This window comes from Hyla sarda, chromosome 12 (assembly GCF_029499605.1).
Source record: "Hyla sarda isolate aHylSar1 chromosome 12, aHylSar1.hap1, whole genome shotgun sequence".
NCBI classification, from domain to species: domain Eukaryota; kingdom Metazoa; phylum Chordata; class Amphibia; order Anura; family Hylidae; genus Hyla; species Hyla sarda.
The window spans coordinates 37,816,708-37,834,393 of NC_079200.1; the positions used below are offsets into that span (position 1 = coordinate 37,816,708).

General features: G+C 43.3%; 1 protein-coding gene across 1 annotated transcript in view; it reads left to right on the forward strand.

Moving 5' to 3' along the window:
- The window catches only part of NAGS (N-acetylglutamate synthase), a 72,721-nt gene that overhangs the window by 27,777 nt on the left and 27,258 nt on the right, over nt 1–17,686 (forward strand). The window lies entirely within an intron of this gene.

A 17,686-nucleotide genomic window follows, 5' to 3' on the forward strand; every position in this document is an offset into this window, starting at 1 on the left:
GGTCCACTCTTTCTTTTCCACACTGGAAACCAGCAACGCCACCTCCTACAGGTTTTTTGCATCAATGCAGAGGTGTCAGTAGAGAGCACTGTTGTCAGACTGGAAAGAACTTCACAAATGTCTCTGTAGTATACAGCAGCTGCACTGGAGGGCTTAACATTTTGAAATAGAACTAATTTACAAATCTGTTTAATTTTCTGGTACCAGCTGATTTGAAAACATTTGTTTTCCACTTGATTCCACCGAAGTTCCCCTTTAAAGATTATTTGATATCATCCCATAAGAACTAGACCCTAGTGGTAAATGAATGGCTCCAAAGTAGCCTCTAAATAGGGTTGTTTTCTCTGGGAACATTGGGGCCTTATTGTATTAGAGACTTTACTTACTGGAGCTTGATTGATAGATCTCTCCCCTACAGGGTGGGGCACAGCTATGACTGGTGTCTGCCTGAGGTAACATGAAAGGTTCCTATTTGTTCATCTCAGGCTGCTTTAATTTTCCCATTGTTTAACCCCTTAAGGACACATGACGTTCTCATACGTCTCCATTTCCGAGTCCTTAAGGACACATGACGTATGAGAACGTCATGTGTTTTACCGGCCCCCCGCAACCATCTGGAGCGGAGCCGGTCCCCGATGCCTGCTGAAATCGTTCAGCAGGCATCGGGGCATATCGCCCAGGGGGGTCATTATGACCCCCCATGTCGGCGATGGCCGCAGATCGCTGGACAATTCAGTCCAGCGATCTGCGGCGGATTCCGGGTCAATCGGGTCTCCAGTGACCCGGTGACCCGGAATTATTGGCTGATCGGGGCCGTCAGAGACGGCCCCGATCAGCCAGAGCCAGCAGGGGTGAGGTGGCACTGGTGCCACCTCACGATCGCCCTGATTCGTCGGCCGGATTACCGGCCGACCAATCAGGGCGCCTGCTGCGGGTGTCACTCCCGCAACCCGCTCCGCCCCTCTTCCGGAGGACGTGAGCGGGTGCGGGACGTGCACCCCGGGTGCTGGGGACCCCGATCCCCGGCGCCCCTGTTGGGATCGGGGCCCCAGGAGCAGCAGCGGCGGCGGCGGCGGCGGGACTGACCTGGTGCAGCGAGGATCGTTGGAGGTGAGTGACAGCCTCCTGCTGTTGCTTAGCAACAGCTCCCAGCATGCAAAAAGGGCATGCTGGGAGCTGTAGTTATGCAACAGCAGGAGGCAGACCACCACAACTCCCAGCATGCCCTTATGGGCATGCTGGGACTTGTAGTTTTGCAACAGCTGGAGGCACATTCTTTCTATGGAAAGTGTACCTTCAGCTGTTGTGTAACTACAACTCCCAGCTTGCACAATCAGCTAAAGTGCATGCTGGGAGTTGTAGCGGTGCATCTGGTGGTTGCATAACTACAACTCCCAGCATGCCCGTTGGCTGTCGGTGACTGCTGAGAGTTGTAGTTTTGCAACAGCTGAAGGCACACTGAGTTAAGTAGTAAACCAGTGTGTCTCCAGCTATTGCATAACTACAATCCCCAGCATCCCCAGCCAAAGTAGTATGCCTCCAGCTGTTGCATAACTACAACACCCAGCATGCCCTTCCGCTGTCCGTACATGCTGGGGGTTGTAGCTTTTGCAACAGCTGAAGGCACACTGGTTGCAAAACACTGAGTTTGTTACCAAACTCGGTGTTTCACAACCAGTGTGCCTCCAGCTGTTGCAAAACTACAACTCCCAGCATGCACTGATAGACCGTACATGCTGGGAGTTGTAGTTTTGCAACAGCTGGATGTTCCCCCCCCCCAATGTGAACGTACAGGGTACACTCACATGGGCGGAGGATTACAGTTAGTATCCGGCTGCAAGTTTGAGGTGCGGCAAAATTTCTGCCGCAGCTCAAACTGCCAGCGAGAAACTACTGTGAACCCCCCGCCCGTGTGACTGTACCCTAAAAACACTGCACTACACTACACTAACACACAATAAAATAAAAAGTAAAAAACACTACATATACACATACCCCTACACAGCCCCCCTCCCCTCCCCAATAAAAATGAAAAACGTCTGGTACGCCACTGTTTCCAAAACGGAGCCTCCAGCGGTTGCAAAACTACAACTCCCAGCATGCACTGATAGACCGTACATGCTGGGAGTTGTAGTTTTGCAACAGCTGGATGTTCCCCCCCCCCAATGTGAACGTACAGGGTACACTCACATGGGCGGAGGATTACAGTAAGTATCCGGCTGCAAGTTTGAGCTGCGTCAAATTTTCTGCCGTAGCTCAAACTGCCAGCGAGAAACTACTGTGAACCCCCGCCCGTGCGACTGTACCCTAAAAACAGTACACTACACTAACACAAAATAAAATAAAAAGTAAAAAACACTACATATACACATACCCCTATACAACCCCCCTCCCCAATAAAAATGAAAAACGTCTGGTACGCCACTGTTTCCAAAACGGAGCCTCCAGCTGTTGCAAAACAACTACTTCCAGTATTGCCAGATAGCCGTTGACTGTCCAGGCATGCTGGGAGTTTTACAACAGCTGGAGGCACCCTGTTTGGGAATCACTGGCGTAGAATACCCCTATGTCCACCCCTATGCAAGTCCCTAATTTAGGCCTCAAATGCGCATGGCGCTCTCACTTTGGAGCCCTGTCGTATTTCAAGGCAACAGTTTAGGGCCACATATGGGGTATCGCCGTACTCAGGAGAAATTGGGCTTCAAATTTTGGGGGGTATTTTCTGCTATTACCCTTTTAAAAAATGTAACATTTTTGGGAAAACAAGCATTTTAGGTAAAAAAAATATATATTTTTTTACATATGCAAAAGTCGTGAAACACCTGTAGGGTATTAAGGTTCAAATTACCCCTTGTTACGTTCCCCGAGGGGTCTAGTTTCCAAAATGGTATGCCATGTGGTTTTTTTTTGCTGTCCTGGCACCATAGGGGCTTCCTAAATGCGGCATGCCCCCAGAGCAAAATTTGCTTTCAGAAAGCCAAATGTTACTCCTTCTCTTCTGAGACCTGTAGTGCGCCAGCAGAGCACTTTTCACCCCCATATGGGGTGTTTTCTGAATCGGGAGAAATTGGGCTTCAAATTTTGGGGGGTATTTTCCGCTATTACCCTTTTTAAAAATGTAAACATTTTGGGAAAACAAGCATTTTAGGTAAAAAATATATTTTTTTTTTTACATATGTAAAAGTCGTGAAACACCTGTAGGGCATTAAGGTTCACGTTACCCCTTGTTACGTTCCCCGAGGGGTCTAGTTTCCAAAATGGTATGCCATGTGGTTTTTTTTTGCTGTTCTGGCACCATAGGGGCTTCCTAAATGCGGCATGCCCCCAGAGCAAAATTTGCTTTCAAAAAGCCAAATGTGACTCCTTCTCTTCTGAGACCTGTAGTGCACCAGCAGAGCACTTTTCACCCCCATGCGAGGTGTTTTCTGTATCGGGAGAAATTGGGCTTCAAATTTTGGGGGGTATTTTCTGCTATTACCCTTTTTAAAAATGTAAAATTTTTGGGAAACCAAGCATTTTAGGTAAAAAAAATATATATTTTTTTTACATATGCAAAAGTCGTGAATCACCTGTGGGGTATAAAGGTTCACTTTACCCCTTGTTACGTTCCCTGAGGGGTCTAGTTTCCAAAATGGTATGCCATGTGTTTTTTTTTTTGCTGTCCTGGCACCATAGGGGCTTCCTAAATGCGGCATGCCCCCCAAAAACCATTTGTCGCTCCTTCCCTTCTGAGCCCTCTACTGCGCCCGCCGAACAATTAACATAGACATATGAGGTATGTGCTTACTCGAGAGAAATTGGGTTTCAAATACAAGTAAAAATTTTCTCCTTTTTATCCATTGCAAAAATTCAAAAATTGGGTCTACAAGAACATGCGAGTGTAAAAAATGAAGATTTTGAATTTTCTCCTTCACTTTGCTGCTATTCCTGTGAAACACCTAAAGGGTTAATACACTTACTGAATGTTTTTTTGAATACTTTAGGGGGTGTAGTTTTTATAATGGGGTCTTTTATGGGGTATTTCTAATATGAAGACCCTTCAAATCCACTTCAAAACTGAACTGGTCCCTGAAAAATAGTGAGTTTGAAAATTTTGTGAAAAATTTCAAAATTGCTACTGAACTTTGAAGCCCTATGGTGTCTTCCAAAAGTAAAAACTCATAAATTTTATGATGCAAACATAAAGTAGACATATTGTATATGTGAACCCCAAAAAATATATTTTGAATATCCATTTTCCTTACAAGCAGAGAGCTTCAAAGTTAGAAAAATGCAAAATTTTCATTTTTTTCATCAAATTTTGGGATTTTTCACCAAGAAAGGATGCAAGTTACCATTAAATTTTACCACTAAGTTAAAGTAGAATATGTCACGAAAAAACTATCTCGGAATCAGAATGATAACTAAAAGCATTCCAGAGTTATTAATGTTTAAAGTGACAGTGGTCAGAATTGCAAAAAACGCTCCGGTCCTTAAGGTATAAAATGGCCTGGTCCTTAAGGGGTTAAGGTCCCCATACACTGCCGACTTTTTTCTTTCTTAATTCAAGTTTATTAAGGTCATAGTAAACAATGTAAATATATAAAAAAAACATTTGATAATAGACAAATCATGAGTAAGGCATGGTGAATGTGATTTCGAGGAACATGGCATGCCAAATAATTCACTTTTCAGGCAAGATACTTCAAAATGTTTTGCCCAAAAATTGCGATAAAGTAAGTTTACGCAAATAGAAAACATATCTAGGTCTTATGTTAAAAATGTTGTTTTGTGCCAAGTTGATGGTCTTAACCACTTGGGGACCCAGGGCATACAGGTACACCCGTGGGAATTTCGGTCCACGCCGCTCGCCAGGCGGGGACTGGACAGGGATGCCTGCTGAAATCATTCAGAAGGCATCCAGGCACAGTGCCAAGGAGGATGATCAGTGGTGAAACATACACCACCAATCATCCTCCGTACTGTTGCCACCCCCCCCCACGGACAGCTGTGATCGGACAGTCGTAGTGACCACAACATTCACAGTATATGGGGTGGGGGGAGGAGGAGAGCAGGAGTGTTTTGTGTTTGGTGCTGAGCAGGACGGAGCCCCGTGCTACATCTCCCCCCTCATAGTGTAAAAAGGGCCATCTGGCATTGTTTTGTGCCCCCTGGCACAGTAGAAATTTGGGTCAGCTTTAGTTATGCAGGGACAGAGCTTTAGAGGTTAAAAAAAATATATATTTTTTTTTTTGCGGCTTACCGTCTGTAGATGTCCACGGGTCCTCAGCACCTTTAGCTGCATGACCCGGGCCCTACAGGGTCGCTACGGTCTGCCTCCAGCATTTTTGTTGGGGGGGGCGCAGACCTTTTTTTTTTTTTTGCTATCCGTGTGGCTGACCCTCTTCCATGTAAAAGAGTGGCCGGCCACTGTTAGCTAAAGCCCACCCACAGCTGATAACTCCCGTAGTACTGATCAGCAATTTTTTTGTGGTGCAGGCACTTTTTCTGGGTTATGGCTGCTTTTTTTTTGCACCTATAGGCGGTCCATGCCACCAGTAGCAGGCCTGTGCTGTGTGGACGGACCGTATCTGTGTGTGTGGCCTGCCTCACCTCTTTCAGTGATTTATCACTGATCAGCGTTTTATTTTTTAATTTTTTTTTTTCGGTTCAGGCAGGTGCTTTTTTTCAGGTTTTATAGATTTTTTTTATTTTTGGGGTTTTTGTGTGGGGGTCTGTGTACATGCCACCAGCCACTGTTCTTGGCTAAGTGACCGGACCCCCACTGACTTCTGCGCCCCCTGCCGCCACCAAGCCCTAATCAGTGCGCACACCACTGACCCGGTAAACACTTTTTTTGGGGCGCAGGGATTTTTGCGCTAGAAGTCTTTTTTAATTTTACTTTTTTTTTTTTAAGAAAAAAAAATGCTTTTTATTTTTTTAGTTTAGTTTTATTTATATTTAATTTTTTCTGTTAGGTGGTAGATTAGGGCGAGTTAGGATAGGGCAGGTAGTCAAGCACCACACTAGACGCGTGCTTGACTACCTTTACACGAATAAAGTTTTTCCCCACACATACACACACACAACCCCACCCCCATTAGCGTAGGGAAATGGCCCACAGGGCTTTTCCAGTGGAGAATGCCATACTCTGCCATACTTGCCTCTGACACTGAAAGCGCCACAGAGGATGAGGAAGACCCTACTTTCCTTATTTCCTCGTCCTCCTCCTAATCTAGTTCTCATGATGAGCCACCAAGGCAGTGGAGATTCCGTCATGCAAGGCCGCAAACCTCCTCTTCTCCTGACCCTGTGCCCCATGCTGGTATGAGTCCCCCTGGCGCTCATACTAGTCAAACTCTCCTACCAAGTTCATTGGTGCCCCGTACCAAAGAAATTGTCTGGACTGAGCCAGCGGACCACGAGCCTGTGATTCCTGAGTTTGTTGGCAACTCAGGAATCAAGATTGACATCGTCGGGTTCACTGAAATTGACTCTTTTAGTTATTATTTCAGTGACGACTTTGTCAATCTGATGGTTGAGCAGACAAATCTGTACAGCCAACAGTTCGTCACCGCAAACCCGGGCTCCTTTTTAGCTACGCCCGGGGGCTGGTTCCCAGTCGATGTAGCCGAAATGAGGACCTTTTGGGGCCTTGTGCTGCATATGGGCCTAGTTAAAAATCCAAAATGTCAGGCAATACTGGAGTGGGGACGTCCACTACCAGACCCCTCTCTACAGTACGGCCGTGACCTATCCCAGGTTCGAAGCCATTCGGAAATGTTTGCATTATGCTGATAATGCGGCATGTCCCCCCCCCCCCCCCCGAACTGATCGCGCGTATGACCGCCTGTATAAAATCAGGCCGGTCATCAATCACTTCGGGACTTTTGGGAGGCCTATGCCCCTGGAAGGAAGGTCTCTATTGATGAGTCTCTCATCAGCTTTAAGGGGAGGCTCAGCTTCTGGCAATACATCCCATCCATGCAGGCGCGGTATGGCGTGAAGATGTATAAATTTTGCGAGAGTACCTCAGGGTACACTTGCAAGTTTATGGTGTATGAGGGACGAGATTCCCGTATTGAACCCCTAGAATGTCCACCTACTCTGGATGTCCACCCACTCTGGAAAATCATTTGGGGCCTTTGGCATCCATTGCTAGATAAGGGTTACCACCTTTACATGGATAACTTTTATACTAGTATCCCTCTCTTCACATCCCTTGCCGCCAGATCCACGGTCGCTTGTGGAACAGTCCAGAATAATCAAAGAGGCCTTCCTTCCTATCCCCTGCAGACTCCTTTACCCATGAAAACCTGTTGCTGGTCAGGTATAAGGACAAGAGGGATGTCCTTATGCTCACCACAATTCATGGGAACGGCAGCTCACCTGTTTCTGTGCGAGGTACCACGGGGCCGGTCCTCAAGCCCGATTGTATTCTGGACTACAATCGGTATATGAGGGGAGTTGATATCTCTGATCAAGTCCTCAAGCCATATAATGACATGAAGAAAACACACGTATGGTACAAAAAAGTTGCAGTCTGCATGGTACAGGTTGCAATGTACAACTCTTTTGTACTGTCCCAGTATGCTGGCAGCACAGAGACATACCTGGAGTTCCAGGAGGAAGTTCTAAAGACCCTAATCTCTGGTGACCGCCGAAGAGCAGGTCAGAGCACCTCTGGAACTGTGGTCGCCCGGATCGTCCCCAGACAACACTTTCCAGGTGAAGGGACGATCCCAAAAAAATGCAGAACGTGTCATAGAAGGGGGATTCAGAAGGACACCACCACTCAGTGTGACACTTGCCCTGATCATCCGGGCCTCTGCATTAAAAATTGCTTCAGAGAGTATCATACTTTCATGGAACACTAAATTTATATTCCTTTTCCCTGATTTTAATTCCCCAAAATTCGACTCCAATGTACCAGTCCAGAGTACATTGTCTTCAATATTTTAAATCTAAACAAAAAAATAATAATCCCAAAACCTCTTTCCCAATACCCCTGATAATTTCTTTGTCCCCCAATGCGGAGTCAACAGCATTGGGGGTTTGCAAGTTGCCTCAAATGCGCAGCGCTCTCTCCCCACCTGAGCGGGTTGCGCATTTGAGGTAACAGAATAGGGATGGCCACACACATCACATTCCCAGAATGATGATACAGAGTATAGGGTTTGGGGCGGGCATCATTTTTACAGTTACATACTGGGTCATCATTGTGGTAAAATAATTGGCATATCAGTATTAAAATTGCAATTTTCATTCCCCCCATAATACACTTCATCCATTCCTGGAAAATAAATTTAGGGAACACCCGTCTGTTCCAAATCTCCACTTCACCCCTATACATCTTCCCAGGGGGTGTACTGTTTGTAATAGGTTCACATGTGGGTGTTCCTTTCTTGTATTTTCCTCTGAATGTATGTAACTGTTAGGTCTGTAACAAACATCCGCCTCAAATGTGAAGAGTTCTCGCTCATGAGCTCTGTCGTATTTCCAGGCGACAATTCGGAGTCACATGTTAGTTGTTCCCAGAAAGATGAAGCAGAGCATAGGTTGAAAATTGCAATTTTCAACAGCTACCCTTCATCCATTCCTGGAAAATAAATTTAGGAAACACCCGTACGTTCAAAATGTCCTCTTTACCCCTATACCCATTCCTCAGGGTGGGTACTTTCTGTAATGGTGTCACATGTGGGTGTTTCATTTTTGTATTTTCCTCGGAATGTATGTAACCGTCAGCTACTGATATGCCATAGGCCTCAAATGCAAACGGACCTCTATGACTTCTGAGCCTTATTGTGCGCCCGCCCAGCATGTTACCCCATATGTGGATGTATTTTTATAGTCAGGGGGAAAAGCCCTCAAAAATTTGTAACCCAATTTCTCCCATTACTCCTTCTGAAAATGTTAAAAATTTGGTAAACTCAGCATTTCAGTGTAAAAAAATCTAATTTTTCTAATTTACCTTCCTTGAGGGGTGTAGTTTTAAAATTGTGGTCACTTGCCGGAGTTTTTTTTTTAGATTTGCAGTGCAAATCACCACTTTAGGCCTCAAATCTCATCGGTGCTTTCTCACTCCTAAGCCCTGTTTTGCACCCGCATTAGTGCTTTACCGTCACATATGGGATATTTCCTTATCCTGGAGAAATTGGGCTACAAATTTTGTGGAGCTTTTTTTCTCTTACTTCTTGTGAAACTAAAAATTTTTTGTTAATACCAGCAATTCAGTGTTAAAAATCAATTTTTTTACTTTTAAGGCCCACTGTTCAAAAAACATGTGAGGTGTAAGTACTCACTATAACTCTTGATACGTTCCTTGAGGGGTGTCGTTTCTAAAATGGTGTCACATGTGTGGGGTTTCTGCTGTTCTTGCACAATGGGGGCTTGTACATGCACATGGCCCCCAACTTCAATTCCAACAAACTTTTCACTCGAAAAGCCCAATGGCACTCCTTCTATTCTGAACATTGCAGTGCGCCCGCAGAGCACTTTACATCCACATATGGGGTATTTTCTTTCTCAGACGAAATTGCACTACAAATTTTGGGGACCTTTTTCCCTGTTAGCCCATGTGAAAATGAAACATTTGGGGTAACACTATCAATATAGAACAAAAAATCTAATTTTTCACTTTTATAGCCCACTGTTCAAAAAACCTGTGAAGTACTCACTGTAACCCTTGTTACGTTCCTGGAGGGGGTAGTTTCCAAAATGGTGTCACATGTGGGGGGTTCTGCTGTTCTGGCTCCATGGGAGGTTTGTAAATGCACATGGCCCCCGACTTCAATTTCAGCAAAATTCTCTCTCTCTTCAAAAGTCCAATGGCGCTCCTTCTGTTCTGAGACCTGTAGTGCACCAGCAGAGCACTTTATGTCCACATTTTGGGCGTTTTCTTAATTGGGAGAAATTGGGCTTCAAATTTTAACACTTTCATTTTAGTGTTAAAAATACAAATTTTCATTTTCTCGTCCAAGTTCAACGCAAACCCGTCAAACATCTGTGAGGTGTTAAGGCTCACTATAGCCCTTGTTACCATCCTTGAGGGGTGTAGTTTCCCCATATAATGTGTTATTTGTAGTTTGTTTTTTTTTTTTTGTTTTTTTGTTTTGCTGTTCTGGCACCCTGGAGACTTGCTAAATGCAACATGCTCCCCAAAAACCATTTCAGCAAAATTCTCTTTCAAAAAGCCAAATTTTGCTCCTTCTCTTCTGAGCATTGTAGTGCGCCAGTAGAGCACTTAACGTCCACATATGGGGTATTTCCACACTCAGAAGAAATGGGGTTTTAAACTTTGGGGGGCATTTTCTCCTATTACTCCTTGTGAAAAACACCATAATTTTAGTGTTAAAAATCTAATTTTCCATTTTCACGGCCAACTTCAATGCAAAGTTGTCAATCACCTATGAGACGGTAAGGCTCACTATACTCCTTGTTACATTCCTTGAGGGGTGAAGCTTCCCAAATAGTGTGCCATGTGTTCTTTTTTTTTGAGGTTCTGGCACCATGGGGGCTTCCTAAATGCAACATGGCCCTCAAAAACCATGACAGCAAAATTCGCTCTCCAAAATTCCACAGTTGCTCTTTCCCTCTTGAGCCATGTCGTGAGCCCGCAGAGCACTTTATGTCAACATATGAGGTATTCCCATACTCAAGAGAGAATGGGCTACAAATCTTTTTATATTTTTTCTCCTAATACCACTTTTAAAAATGAAAAAAAAAAATGGGGCTACAAGTTAGCGTAAAAAATGCAGATTTAGATTTTCCTCCTCCTCTTGCTGCTATTCTTGTGAAACACCTAAAGGGTTAACAAACTTTCTGAATGTCATTTTGAATACTTTGATGGGTGCAGTTTCTATAATGGGGTCACTTATGGGGTATTTCTCACATAAAGGCCCCTCAAATCCACTTCAAACTTAACTGGTCCCTGAAAATATTTTAGTGAAAATTTTGAAATTTGCTGTTATACTTTGGAGCCCTCTAATGTCTTCAAAAATTAAAAACATGTCAACTTTATGATGCCAAAATAAAGTAGACATATTGGGAGATATTTATCAAAGTTGTCTATGTCCCGCATCAATATAGACCAAACCACAGAGGGTTACGCTGGTCTATTGTGCGCCTATTTTATCAAAAGGCACACGGCTCTTGATAAATTCTGTGCATGGACTTCGTGATCTATGCTTTAGACTGTATTTAAACCTGCTCCAGCATGGTCTGACATTTCGGCGTACTTTCAGCCGATGCCACTTGTCGCTGAAAAGTCGCTTTTGATAAATTCAGCACCAATGCATTTTCCAATGCATTTCCATATAAAGTAGACTGGAATGCATCATGTTCTAAAAATCCTCTAGAGCAAAAGTTGCAAAAAAGTCGCATGTATTTAGACTGCGACTTTCTGTGCGACAAATTAAGACAGGAAAAACCAGTCTAAATCCTTTGATAAATCTCCCCCATTGTATTTGTGAATCAATATATAATTTATTTGGAATGTCCATTTTCCTTACAAGTAGAGTTTCAAAGTTAGAAAAATGCTAAATTTTCATGAAATTTGGAGATTTTTCACCAAGAAAGGATGCAAGTAACAACGAAAATTTACCACTATGTTAAAGTAGAATATGTCACGAAAAAACTGTCTGGGAATCAGAATAATCAGTAAAAGCATTCCAGAGTTATTAATGCATAAAGTGACAGTGTTACAACTACGAAGACGTGGTCTCAGATGGCAGGAGGTGCTCAACCCAAAATGCAGATGTGCATTTATGCTGGGGGCAAATCCTGCACTTGGAGTCCGTTGCTATGGGCAATCCCCAGCATAAAACGCATACAATGGAGGATGCCTGCAAAGGACCACAACTACCACAATGCCATCCTACACCAGATGAAGGTGTGGATGTGTAACATTTAAATTAATACAAACATGTTTTATTGTTTACATCTTCCACAGTAGTGCACCTATTTTTGTATTTTTCTTATTTTTGTATTAATTTATATGTTACACATCCACACCTCCATCTGGTGTGGGTTGCCATTGTGGTACTTGTGGTCCTTTGCAGGCATCCTCCATTGTATGCATTTTATGCAAAGAGCACTGTGGTCAGACAGAAAGGAAATTCAAAAAGAGAAAAACTTCTTGTGGATCATACAGCAGCTGATAAGTACTGGAAGAAATACAATTTTTTAATAGAAGTAATTTACATATCTGTTTAACTTCCTGGCACCAGTTGATTTAAAAAAATTATTTTTTCCAGTGGAGTACCCCTTTAAGGTGAAAATGGTCTGAGTCCCTAAGGGGTTAAAGGGGAACTCCGGTGGAAAGCAATATATTTTAAATCAACTGGTGCCAGAAAGTTACTTCTATTAAAAAATCTTAATCCTTCCAGTACTTATCAGCTGTTGTTTACTACAGAGAAAGTTGTTTTATTTTTGAATTTCTTTTCTGTCTGACCACAGTGCTCTCTGCTTACACCTCTGTCCACGTCAGGAACTCTCCAGAGCAGGATAGGTTTGCTATGGGAATATGCTGGAACTCTGGACAGTTCCTGACATGGACAGAGGTGTCAGCAGAGAGCACTGGACAGACAGAAAAGAAATTCATAATTTGATTATGATTTTTTCCAGAAGTAAGACAAAAATCAAACCTTTATAAGTAGTTAAAAAGGAAATGCACTGAATAGTGCGGTGGATGAGGAAGAAATGAAGCGCTGTCCCGGATTCCAGGTAGGTGAAAGAATTATTTATTTGTGTTTCTTTTAAAAGGGTTAACATGTAACGTGTTTCAAGGGTGGGCTGCCCTCTTCATGAGACATGTATATGCAATAAGAATAAGCTGGTTTAAATACTTGGATACATCACAGGAAATGACATCACTAACAATGACACCCAAACAAAAACGTTTTCCTAAAAAAGTACCTGAACATTAAAAGGTACAGTAGTACTGCTACACATGAAAGAATACAAAAATAAATACGTATATAAAAGAAAACTAAAAATTGTAAAAAATGTATAAAAAATACTTCATATATAATTTATAAATGATGTCGTATTTTCAATGATCTCGTTCAGACCAAGAGGCCAGAGAGAATTTAACCTAAAAATCCAGAAAGACTCAAAGTTGATTAGACGTTGATAGCGATCTGGATGTTCAGGTCTATAAAGTGCTTACCAACTAAACCAGATAGAGATCACTGCACCCCTTGAATGAGGCAGACAAACCCGCGGTTAAATGCATAGATTTTGCCGACCTAGAGATCACTGTACCCTTACAATGAGATAAACCGGCGGTTAAATACACTGTTTTTGCCGACTCTGTCACCCATGTGTTCTTTATTTGCGTCCCACTGTGGAGCGCAAGCGAGTTATGGCCGACGGGAGTGTGCACATCTCTGATGTGCCCCACTGTGTAGCATCCGCCTCCTCCCCGATGCGTTCCACGGTGGGGCGCATGTCAGCACTGCGCTTGCGCGCACTCAGCGGGTCAATATGCGTTCCACAGTGATACGCAAACCGGAAGTGATCTCACTTCCGGTTTGCGCATACACGCCCGCACGCCGGGGAGTTATAAATAAGCAGGGTGCTGGCACAAGGCAGATGCCGCGCCATCCTGCACCCCTGCATTTGCTGACCACCGAATCAGCTAACTGTAAGTAGTTTATCCTATCTTTCTACTATCCATGCTTATCTAGTCTTTAACCATGCCTTAGGTAATTTTACTTTGTCCTATAGGCAGGTACCTGCATCCTAATGGCTCCCTAAACTATCCTAAGGACGCCATATGGTAGGACATCTATAATTAATTAATTATTTATATACCACTCTGCATGCCCACCTCTAGATAACCCTGGCATTCCCACTGTTTTACCCATCTGTTTTACCTATCTATTCACCCACAGATATTGCCCTATTCTTTATGTGGGAACATCATCCTGTGGGAAAATGCCCTGTGCCCTCACATACTAGGTAAATAATACCTTCATCTATTTCCCCTGTTACTATACCAACCCAACCTATGATAGTGTAATAATATTATTTTCCTCCCTGTTAGGCTTACCTCTACCAGCCTATAACAATACAAACTAAAATCATATTAAACTACTGTATCCGCGCAAGTATCGCCTCTGCACCTACACATTTGCCGTACCAATCTAAGGTAGGCTTTAAATATTATTCAAAATCTCAAACAATGTGTATAAAACAACACTCTATATACAGAATCTCTATTTAATTTCAGGACGGTATTTATCTATATACAAGAGGGAACACAAGCCCTTGGACCATTACCCACATAACTTCATCTGGGCCTTCATTATCTAAGCACATCAGAATATTTATCCATACCTCTATGTCGTATCACGATCATACTACCATTCAGTGAGATAGGTGACGGGAGAAACTATACTCTTGCTCTCCAAACACTTGTCCCTGAAGAGTTGCGACGCTTGAAACTGTGCCGCAACGAAACGCGTTGGAAATATGTGGCTCTAATTTGTACTATATCTGTATGCAATCATTGTACCAATTTGATGTGCTTACAGTTGTATTCTCACCGAATAATTCAGCTGAGCTCCACAAACCGGCTGATTTTTTGCTGGTGACGTGCTATACGTACTGCACCCGGTGCCTCCATTCCCTCCAGAACCAGGGAGAGATAGGAGGTTCCTGTTGCAGGTTGGCGTTCTCTAGGAAGGCCTCCCTGCAGTAACAGGTAGGGGGTCCTATGCAACTAGTAGGGCCAGTATAGCCTTACTCTAGCAAACTATCCTCAAAATAGGACAAGCTAGGTTTGTGAAGAATTTTACAAACATTGCATTGTACCTTCTATTGTTTAAATGTGTGAATTTTTTGTGCCTATATAACAAATGTACACCAATAAAAGTATGTTTTTATGATCCTAGTGTTTTTTCCTATTGCCAATTAAATATTACACATAGGTCTACACGCATCATATGCTCCCTCCTATATTTTCTATAAAGTGCTTAAAATATTAAATATTCCTATGATACCAGGGGGACTGTGTGAGGGTTACCCCTGGTATCATAGAAATGTTTTATATTTTAAGCGCTTTATAGACAACCTGTTTTTTATATGGAGGAATAGCTTTGAGGAAGCCATTGAATTTGTTGAATTCTTAAAGCGTACCTGTCATAGTGCAAAAAAATAAGAAAATAAGTGATTTGTTACTCATGACCCAATCCTGATCATGTGCATATAATTTTTGTGTGTCTCGGACCTATATATCCAGAGATATAAGCATTTATCTGCTGGTGAGTTACTTTTTCATTGTGCAGGCTGGAGGGGGCGTGTCAGTCTGTCTCCCTCACAGGAGCAAGCCTGGGCAGTCAGCCAATCAGTACTCTCTACTCTGTAACCCTTTCCTCTCTGGTTTTATGCTGTGTCATGTGTCAGAGGAAGATTCTTGGAGCTTGCCTGCAGTAATCAGAAGACATTATGGTGAATTCATAACAGGATAAAATGTATAAATATAAGAATAGATCTTCATAAAATTAGTGTAAGGATTTTTTAGAAAAAAGTACAGCATTTTTATGAATACATGTTCTATCTGTTTTATCTTCTCCTAGTAAAGCTGGATGCTAATCAGCATAGCTGTCACTATGTGTGTCATTCATCTTTCACAGACTCCTGAATGTCTGATCAACTTCTTTGTCATTCAGGAGTCCGAGAAAGCTTTGACTATTTCAGCATGCTGGGAGTTGTAGTTTAGTAACAACTGAAGCTGCAATGTTTGTAAATAACTGTGTTAGAGCAGTGTTGCCTCCAGCTGTTTTAAAACTACAACTCCCAGCATGTCCACACATCCTTTATCTATAGTTTTGCACAATAGAAATCTCCTACACTGGATACCGGTATGCTTTACGGCAGGTATCCAGTATGCTGTAAAATCTAGACTAGTCTGTCCGGCTAAAAGACAGGCAACCCCTAGTGGTGGCTATTTTGAGCTTGAATTTCAGGTGAAAATGTAATTTTGTTTTAACAGGTGTATATTGTGAAATGTCATTATAATGAGTCCTGCAATATATGAAAAGTTTTTAACAATGACAGTGCCTCTTTAAATAATAATGATTGGGGTTAAAATTTTACTATGAATTTATCTGGAGAAAAAATAGTGTTTTATTGGAACACGGACACACTTTAAGAGAGTGTGGATGCGAACTGTTTTTAAGGTTTTAACAGTTGCCATTATCCTAAGTGGCTTCAAAACATCCCTTACGGGAAATACTGCAGGATTGGAAAAAACTGCAGTTCCATACAAGACTACCGGGAACAGTCCACAATTCTTTTTAAACGGTTTCTTTTTAAATCCCAATTTTTTTTTTAAATGCATATTTAAAAGCTGGCTCCTCACAGCAAACCGATTTAATAAAATATAAGGAAAAAGAAAATGTTAAAAACAATAAATTTAAATGTAATTTCATTACTACTTAATAGGGATCGACCGATATCGATTTTTTTTAGGGCCGATACCAATACCGATAGAGGTTAGGGCTGATAGCTGATAATTTATACCGATATTCCGGTATAAGCTGTCGGCTATTTCTCCAAACGCGGCTGAACTGGAGCGGCTTTTTGCGGTGCCAGAGACTGCGGCCGCCACCCGCTTCTCTCCCCCTGCCTGTCCTGGGTTCCTCCTGAGTCCTACCACCGCTCCGCAACGCACACCCCACCACCGCAGCACCCCGCACCACACCCCCCACCGCACCGCCACGGTCAGAGACCGCCGCCACCGCTGCCCCATTGACTCCCCCATTCCCGGTTTTCTAATTACCTGTTTCCGGGGTCTGCGCTACTTCTGGCTCCGGCGGCGTCCTCCTGAGCTGTCACTGTGCGCACTGACGTTTACGTCGCGTTGAGGACGTCACTCATCATTGCGCAGCACACAGCGTAACACAGGACGCCGCAGGAGCCAGAAGTAGCGCGGGCCCTGGGAACAGGTAATTATAAAACCGGGGATGGGGGAGGCAATGGGGCAGCGGCGGTCTCTGGCCGGGGCGGTGCGTGGGGTGTGTGGTGCGGTGGGGGGGGGGGTGCGGTGTGCTGCGGTGGTGGGGGGTGCGCTGCGGTGCGGTGGGGGGTGGGGACGGTGCAGGGGCAGGGCATTATTGGATTATCGGCAAGGTAATTGCCAATACCGATAACGTCCAAAATCGTGAATATCAGCCGATAATATCGGCCAAACCGATAATTGGTTGATCCCTACTACTTATAACTGTGCAACACAGAAAATACGAGATTTATTATATAAATACTGGCCAGTAGTTTATACAGGCCCAATCCTACAGAAAATACTTCCCAAAAAAACGGGACTTACATTCAGACGATCGAGGTCTGTCCGCAATGCTCTAGCACCAAGCCGCACGAAAAGTATTGCTGTAAAAAATAACATTACAAACGAATTGTATCCCAGCCAAAATTGAAGGTACATTTCCGTGCAATAAAAACAGATGTTAATGTTGTTCCTGGGTTATATCCCCTACAATAAACTATTAAGTCCCATTCCACAGGTGAACAATTTAATCTTAAAGGTTATTTCGATTGCTCTTCCTCGTATGTGATCTATTTGGTCACCTGTATATGCGGACTCCAATATGTGGGCCGTACAATCCAATCGGTACAGGCCCGCATGAACAAACATAGATACCATATAAATAAAAAACATGTTGCGTCATGTTGCGTCATGTCATGTTGC